The sequence below is a fragment of the Arvicola amphibius genome, chromosome 8 (assembly GCF_903992535.2).
Source record: "Arvicola amphibius chromosome 8, mArvAmp1.2, whole genome shotgun sequence".
NCBI classification, from domain to species: domain Eukaryota; kingdom Metazoa; phylum Chordata; class Mammalia; order Rodentia; family Cricetidae; genus Arvicola; species Arvicola amphibius.
The window spans coordinates 17,149,061-17,158,429 of NC_052054.1; positions in this window are offsets into that span (position 1 = coordinate 17,149,061).

Sequence of the window (9,369 nt, forward strand, 5' to 3'; positions counted from 1 at the left end):
TTATGTGCGAAAAACTAAATTATGTAACTTTTTATATGTTGTATTGTATGTGGGGGCGTGCATGCCCACAGGAGGGCAGAGGACAGGTTCCAGGAGCCACTTCTCCCCTTGACCATGTGGTTGCTGGGGGAAAATCTGGATCTTCAGACTTGGTGGCAAGAGCCTTAACCACTGAGCGATCATGCCAGCCCTATCTTCTTTCTTCCGTTTTTAGCATTTGTGTATGTGTGTGTGTGTGTGTGTGTGTGTGCGCGCGCACATGCCACAGCACTCATGGCAATCGGGACTCAGTGGATTCAGTTCCCTCCTTCAGCCGTGTGGTTCCTGAGGATTGAATTGGTTGTCAGGCTTGGAGGCAAGCACCTCCACCTGCTGAGCCATTTCACCATCTCAATTTCTAATTTTCCAAGATTTCTTTACTTTTATATAATTTTAAATAGTTTGAACTGGAAACATATCATTTCCCCCTTCCTTTTCCTTCTTCTAACTTTCCAGTGTACCCCACACACTTTTCACTCTCAAACTCATGACCTCTTCTTCTGTGTGTGTGTGTGCCTAAATACATAAATACAACTTGTTCAGTCTATATAATATTACTCACATGTACATCATTTCAGAGCTGATCGTTTTTGGATGTGCTCTTTCCTGGAGATGACTGTTTTCCCCACTTTCAACATTGCTTAGTTACCTGTAGTTAATTGTCTAGGTTTTGGGCCCCATGAGCTTTGTCCCTTCAATGGTAACATGTCTACTTATATGTTCTGTTCTAGCCTAATTTTCTAAATTCAGTTTTCATTTTTCAATCTTAGAAAATTTATGATTAAAACTTTGCTGCTTTGGAGTTGAAGTGTATATGACTAGTGATTGCAGTTATGCAATTAAGACAAACTGATTACAGTAGAATGTACGGGACATTCATTTTCCTCTAATAGAAGTACTTAAAATAAATCAGTATTTAATATTAAGGTATTGTTTATATTTCCATTTTACTTTATACACTTGAGAAAATCTATGTATGTCCATGTGCAGGGTGCCCTAAAGGGCCGGAAAAGGGTGTTGGGTCCCTTGGAGCTGGAGTTACAAGTGGTTTCTGAGCTGCCTGATATGGGTGCTGGGAACTCAACTCTAGTCCTCTGAAAGAGCAGCAAGTACTTTTAACCTCTGAGCCAGTTTCCAGCCTTGTAATTCCATTTTTAAAAAAATTCCTTTTTTTTTTTTAAAAGACAAATTCTCGTGCAACTCAGTCTGGTCTGGAGCTTACTTACATAGCTGAGACAGGCTTTGAATGTCTGATCTTTGTGTTTCTACCTATTGAGTGCTAGGATTATAGACCTTTACTACCTCACCTAGATCCCAAAACTTTTTCCTAATTAAACTTGACATTTAGTATCATTTAGATATATTTGATCATTTTTAGATGTGAAAGTGACATTTCCCTTTACATGTATCACAGGGAATGCCATTCAGATTCTTAGGCATTCTCTCAAATCAGCTGAACATGAAAACATTCAAGTGTTAGCATTACTGTTGTTTTCTTTCGTCCATTCGTTTATTCCCCTTCATAAATTATTATTTGATGTTCATGAGGCCAAATTGATAGGCCCAAAAGCATATTTCTGATTTGTGTTACTACTTTGTGGGTCCATGCCCATGATGCTTCACATTGTAAAAATACTTCCCTCTGTTGATGCTTTCCCCTCTTCCCTCTCTGTCTATACCTGAAAGGGAGAGGGATGTTGACAGATGTATTTAAGGCATGGATGGCTCCTGCCTTCAGTATCCAGTGTTTTGTCATTCTTTCTGATACCCAGAATATCTTTGTGCATTCATGATCTGGGTGTAACTCTAGATTGTTTCTACTGGGAAGGAAATAAAAGGTTCCCAATGCTAGGGTTTGAATGAAGTTGGTGGTTCAAGACAGACTTCTGGGGATAAAGGAGTTTATTGGAGTTAGGCCATAGACAGATGGGGAGATGCATGGCATGGGAGTCCAATGAGAGTTTAGGCCTCTGTACCATGGACAGACAGCACAATGTGGTCTCTGAAGAAAATGGAGCCTCTTTCATGCTTTAAGGGTGAGAGAAGTTCACAGCAAGAGCCTGACGCCAGGTTCTGATGCTCAGGTAGGAGTCAGAGAAGAAGCTGTGGTTATTGGTTGTCACAGTCCTTAAATGGAGACTCAATAGCAAGTCTGCTAGCCCAAAACTCACTTGACAGTGTCAGCAGGGTGCCTACCAATATCTGTGAGAAGAGGCCGAGGCCTGAGCTGGATTCTAATTCTACATGCTTGCACTCATGAGGGACTCAATCTCAGGCCTAATAATGACAGGCTTTTCTTGTTCCCTACATCCATTCTGCACTCCACTTTTATTTTTTTATTTTTTATTTCTTTTGGTTTTTTGAGACAGGGTTTCCCTGTAGTTTCTAGAGCCTGTCCTGGATCTAGCTCTTGTAGACCAGGCTGGCCTCGAACTCAGAGATCCGCCTGCCTCTGCCTCCCGAGTGCTGGGATTAAAGGCGTGTGCCACCACCGCCCGGCTCTGCACTCCACTTTTACAGGCAGCCTCTGCTATCACACTACAAGCTCTGTTTTTACCTATCTGTGACATGTGGCCATCACTAGGATGTGAGCAGATCTTACACACTGAGTTTGAAATTCTTTGCTCTCTCCTGCTGTTTTCCTTTTCCACAGGATGGAGCATAGACAATATGGTGAGTTTATTTTGACCATAAAAACCATGAAAGCACCAAGGAGTAGAACGAAATGAACAGATGCCTGAGAAATGGTGTGATGCAGTCTGCAGGGAGCTGATGAACTATTAAATGAGAGAAAACATAACACATCCTTGCCAGCCAGCAAATCCACACCAGGGCTAATGAAGCACGCAGTGTGCACAATCTGGTTTGCAGAACAGTTTAGGAGTATTATTTTCTACTTTGACTCCCTCTCATTCAATTCACCACAAATTACTTTCATCTAATCTCTAATTCCCTATCTTCGTCCTCATTGTTACTAAGGTGGCTGAGGCCCTTGTCTTACTGTTCTATTGCTGTGACAGGACACCATGACCAAGACAATTTATATATATATATATTAAAAAAAAAGGATTTAGTTGGATCTTGCTTGCAGTTTCAGGTTAGTCCATGTCTGTCATGGAAGAAGTGTGGTGGCAGGCAATCAAGCTTGCTGCTAGGTCAATAACTAAGAGCTTACATCCTGATTCCCAGGCAGGAGGCAGAGAGACTGAGCCTGGCGTGGACTTTTGAAACCCCAAAGTGCACCTCCACTGACATACTTCATCGGCCTGTATTTTTTTTTCTTTTTGAATGATAGCATCTCACCACGTGGTCCAGATTTGTCAAGGCTGCTCGCAAACTTGTGATACTGCTGCTTCAGCCTCCTGAGTGCTGATATTAGGCACGTGTCACCAGCTCACAGCCAGCTACTGGGAAGTCTGACCTCATTCTAGCCCTTCAAGTTTATAACCCACGATTACTCCAGATCTTGTCTCTGGTATCACCACATCAGCTCCTGATAGATGCGTTCTGTTACGTATGATATGATAGCTAGAAACTCCGTGAAGGAAAGTCTACTTGTGAATGCTGCTGGGGTAGAACCAAGACCAGCAGATTATGGAGGCCAGTTGCTCCTTAGAGGAAATGAATGGCACGAGATAAGTGCCCATTTGGATGATATCTTAACCTGTAAAAGGTTTTTTTTTTTTCTTAGAAAGTCATTTTATTTGACCTATGCTGGCCTAAACTCAGTTCTTCCGCCTCAGCTGCAGAAGTGCTAGGAGTACAAGCATGCACCACCACACCTGACCTCTAGCTGAATCTTGAAGCATGCGTGCAGGGAGAACCCAAATATCCTGTCTAAGAACATAACAGTTGAGGTGCTGTCCAGAACAGAAAGGGTCAGGCCAAGTCAGTTTCTTGTTTTATCAAAGAAAAACACAGGAGTCTAGGGTCTCTGCATCATAACATCCCCAATTCCTGAGGACTAACCTAAACATACTTGACAAAGAAAAATAAAACATGACTTCCAGAGAAGAAACCATCAGTGAGCTTGACTGACATCTGAAATTGGTAGACAATTAAACCATGCTCATAACTATGTTGTACAAGCATGTTTTTCCATTTGTTCTTTCTTGAACAACTACAAAGAAAGAGAAAAGCAATATCTAGGTATTTGTTAAACCTTGTTGATATACCTCTCTTCTCTGCAGGATAATGATGCATGAAAAGGAAGAAATAAACCAGCCCTTGGGAGCCAGAGGCAGGAGGATCTCTGTGAATTTGAGGCTAGTCTGGTCTATAAAGTGAGTGTGAGATCAGCAAGGGCTACTTAGTGAGACCCTCGTTTATTTTTTTTTAAAAATTTTAAAAGAAATATTGGTCATAAACTTACCACATTTAGTGGACATAATACATAATATAAATACCTCAAACTGGGCCTGGTGGTATGCACCTGTACCTGTAATCCCATTGCTCAGAGGCTGATGCAGGAGGATTGCATGGATGACATAGCAAGATCCTATCTCAGAAAAGGGAGATAATGGAGGCAGAGAGCCAGAGAAAGAGAGAGAGAGACAGGCACATGCTTTTAATCCCAGTACTCCAGAGGCAGAGACAGAGGCAGGTAGATCTCTTAGTTCCAAATTGAGTTCCAGGACATCTAGAGCTACACAAAGAAACCCCGTCTTGAAAAAACAAAATGCAAAAAAAGAAGAAAAAAGAGGGGGAAAAAGAAGTTGATTACATCTTGATAACTTTGGCAGCTGTAAAATGAACTTGTCAAATCTGTAGGAAGTCTAAGCGATGCCCAAGCTGCCATTCCCTGAATTCACTACCATCTATGCATCTTACAAACCTCAATGGACTCCACTCAGCAATTAGTCCAGCAGGAATATTAAGGCACTCCCAAATCTGGATGGCTTCTCCAGTGACGACCTTTGACTAAAAGCTCCCCATCTGCCTCATTAAAATGTTCTTCATACACTGTGACAGTCTGAAACTCTTGCTGCCTTGACTTCCTTCATAGGACCCAGCCTTACATTAGGATATGATGTCTCTCATGACCTCCTGTAAACTCTCCATTTACTGAGAGTAAATCACTTTCCAATGAAAAGATGCTTTGGAGGCTACTTCCTGGAGGGCCTAAACTATCACATCATTTCAGAGGCAAACGGATAGGAACTAAGGGAAAGGGGTAAAAAAATCTTCAAGCTGACAGAGGAAAACAATGCACTGCATAATAAATGCCCACTGGCTTATAACAATTTACAGAGCAAATCCAGAAGACTGTAGAGTGATACTGTGGGCTATAACCTAAAATTTAGTGAAGTTCATGGGCTGAATACATTAGTGTTAATGACTTTGGAGCAGCAACGTAGGTCAGTAAGTAAAGGCATCTGCTGCCCAGCCTGACGACTTGAGATTAATGCTCGGAACCCACGTGCTGGTGAAAGGACAGAGCTGGTTTTGAAACTTATCCTCTGACTTTCACATGCATGTCATCGCCTATGGCGCATGCCAGTCACCTCCCTGCAACAAGAGGTAAATAAATGGAGATTTTTAAATAAAAACCAGACTACTGTGTATTCTAAGAGACAGTTCAATCTTGTAAGAATACATAACAGAAAGTTACTAGTTGAGCAAATTAATAAACTGAACCCAAGAGTCCCTTTTAGTTTCCAATGAAATAGAAGAAACACCTCTTAATTTCTTTTTTTAAATTTTTTTCCCACCTCTTAATTTCTAAGAGTGATTTTATTTAGGGCTGGAGAGGTGGCTAAGTGGTTTAGAGCACTTGCTACTCTAGGAGAGAGCCTGGGTTCAGTTCCCAGCGCCCACGCAGGAGCTTGCAACCATCTATAACTCCAGTTCTGAGGGATTCAGCACCCTTTCCTTGTCTCTACAGACCGAGGCACACATGCAGTGAGCATACACACATGCAGGCCAAACATTTATACACAGAAAAAAAAATTTAAAAACTTTAAAACTTTAAAAGATTATGGTATCCCAAAGTATACTTTATTTACTATGTTTTTATTGACTCTACAACTATTTAATTAGTGCCTACAATGTGCTAGGTATAACAGCTAACTTAATTTTGTCTACTGGTGAAAGCACAATGAATAAACACTGGCAGGAGGTAACCCTCTATGGCCATTTCCCTCCTGAGTAATTCCAGAGGCCCCACCTCTTTCAGCAATCGCTCTGTTTACTCCCTCCTCCAAGTTACTTCTCTCTAGCACCAAGCTTTTCCTCCTTTTGCTACTACTTTATGCCTTCATTTGAACAGGTTCCACTTTTCTTTTGCTTAGTGAATAAAGTTTAACTCTTTGGCTGGCATTTACCTTTCTACCTCTTTCCCTATAACTTCTCATGTGCTACAGCCCTGCCTCCTTAGTCGGGCTATTCACCACAAAAATGCAAACTTGTTTTCAGAGTCCCACTGGGGATGCAATTGTTTGAGAATGGAGGTGGTTCTGCAAACCCCATGGTCAGAGCAATGACTAGTGTAGCACTCACGACTGATGAGCAGGTGGCCTCTAAGCGCTCCCTCCAGAGGACACGGGACAGCTGCACAAGCCTGTCCCTTTGAAGTCAGTCTGACACGACTTGCTCTGGGGAATCAAGTGTGAGGAGAACTCACACATATCTTATCTAGATAAAAGCTATACAGTTCTTTCTTTTTTTCCTCCTCCTCCTCTTCCTTTTTGAAACAGAGTATCTCTTTAAAGCCCTGGCTGTCCTGGAACTTGCTATGTAGACCTTGAACTCACAGGGAAGTTGGGAAGGAAAGTGTTTATTTGGCTTACACCTCCACAGTGTAGTACATCATTGAAGGTAGTTGGGACAGAAACTAAAACAGGGTAGGAACCTGGAGGCAGGACCTAATGCAGGGTCCATGGAGGGGTGCTGCTTACTGGCCTGCTCTTCATGGCTTGATCAGCCTGCTTTCTTTTAGAACCCAGGACCACCAACCCAGGAATGGACTCACCCTCGATGGGATGGGCTGGCCCCTGGATCTTATGGACACATTTTCTCAATTGGGGAACCTCCGTTCAGATGACTCTCTTGTGCCACGATGACAAAACTAGACAACACACACACACACACACACACACACTTTTTTTTACTTCTGTGGTTTCAATGATCGCATTCATCCAACTGTGAGCTGGATGAAGCTAAGAAGAGCTAGGGACGTAGCTCTGTATGGAGCTGGGCTCAGCACTGTAAAGGTAAAAAGACAAAGCAGGTAAGAAGAAAACTGCATGATGGCATTGGGGAAGCTGAGGCAAGAGGATCACCACTGAGTCTGGGGTTACCATGGGCTGAATAGTGAGATCCTACCAAAGAAGGACAATGAGGAGGGAGAGGGAAGAGGAAGAAGAGAACAGGAGGAAAATTAGAAGTTGTTTGAAACCTCTGTGATTTAAGGGTATCTATGTGGTGGTTTGAAAGAAAATGATACCCAAAGGGAGTGGCACTATTAGGAGGTATGGCCTTGTTGGAGGAAGTTGTGTCACAACTAGAGTGGGCTTTGAGGTCTCTTTTGCTCAAGCTTCCCTCAGTGTGACTGTCAGTCAACTTCCTGTTGCCTATAAGATGTAGCACTCTCAGCTTCAGCACTAAGTCTGCCTGCATGCCTCCCTCTCATATTGGTAATGGACCGAACCTCTGAAACTGGAAGCAAGCCACTCCAGCTAAATGTTTTTCCTTTGTAAGAGTTACCATGGTCATGGTGTCTCTTCACGGCAACAGAAACTGACAAATTCTTTTTTATTAACTGTACAAGTTAAATACATAGAAGTAATCACTGCAAGCCACTTTTGGAGGGTTGTCTATTTGAAACATCCTCATCAAAGCCAGGCATGGAAGCTCATGCCTAACATTGGGCACCTGAGAGCAGAGAAACCATATGAATCTGCTGAGGTCAACCTGGGCTACATAATAAGTTTCAGGCTACCCTAGCCTACAGAGTGAGGCCTGTCTCAAAAACAACAAAAGACACTGAGGTATAATTTACATAAAATCAAATTACAGTATCTATTTTATATATAAAAATGTACACATCTGGGAAAATACTTCCCCTACAGAACATCATCCCCAACCTCCTAAATCTCACACTAGGCTATCGCTGATTGGTAATCCTTACTCCAGGTTCATCTCATCAGTTCTAGAATTTTCTATAAGTTGAATTGTAACACATATATTCATTTTACACCTTTTAGAAGTTTTAAAACTCTAAACTGGCTTCATAAATTAACAGAATTTTGCACTCATATAGAAGTTAAACCCATCTCTTAGGGTAATTTATCTATATCTTCTGTATTGCTTTTTATTATCCCTAGCTAATGTACTGATTATAGTTTTCTGTGCTCCGTGACACTAAAGTTCATATCCACTATAGCAGAACTATCATTTTCTATTTTGGGTGAAAAATTTAGAAGACTTTAAGCCATGTAAAACATTGTTTCTTGTCAATATTTATTTCACTTTATATGTATACACACACACACACACGTGGTTTCCCTGCATGTATATATGTGCACCAGTTGATGCCTGGGTGTTGTGAGGTCAGAAGAGGGTGACAGAGCCCCTGGAACTGGAGTCACAGATGATTTCTGGCCACCATGTGGGTGCTGTGAATTAAGCCCAGGTCTCTGTAAGAGCAACAAGTGCTCTTAACTGCTGAGCCATTTCTCTACCCTGAAAACATTATAAACACAGTGGCAAGCATTGTGTGCGGCAGGTAGTGGTTGCTAAAATAATTACTTGTTGAACTAGGAGCTGAGGATACTGCTCAGTTGGTAGTTTGTCTAACACATGCAAAGCCCTGGGGTTGATCTCCAGCACCACAAACCACAGGCATGGGGGCCCACATTTGTAATTGCAGCACAGAGGAGGTGGAAACAGGAGGATCAGAAGCTTAAACTTAATATATTTGTATTTATTGAGTTAATGGATGTGTTTTTCCTGAATGACTTTTGTCTTTGTTAGTTGATTGGGACTATATATATACATACATACACACACACACACACACACACACATATACACACACTATATACACACCTACCTATTTCTTTTTTTTTTTTTTTTTTTTTTTTTTTTTTTTTTTTTTTGAGTGTCACTATGTAGTCCTGGCTGACCTGGAACTCACAGAGATCCATTTAATCCGCCCAGGCACTAGGGTCAAAGTCATGTACCATGACTCCTGGCCCTTGGCTGGGATGTTAGAAAGTGAATTACATGTACCCCTAAAGAGAAATATGTCGATGTTTATTTCTGCCTATAGCATTGTCTGGTAAGTATCTGCAAATTGTGGGACATAACTTTACTTGTATGTTTATATTA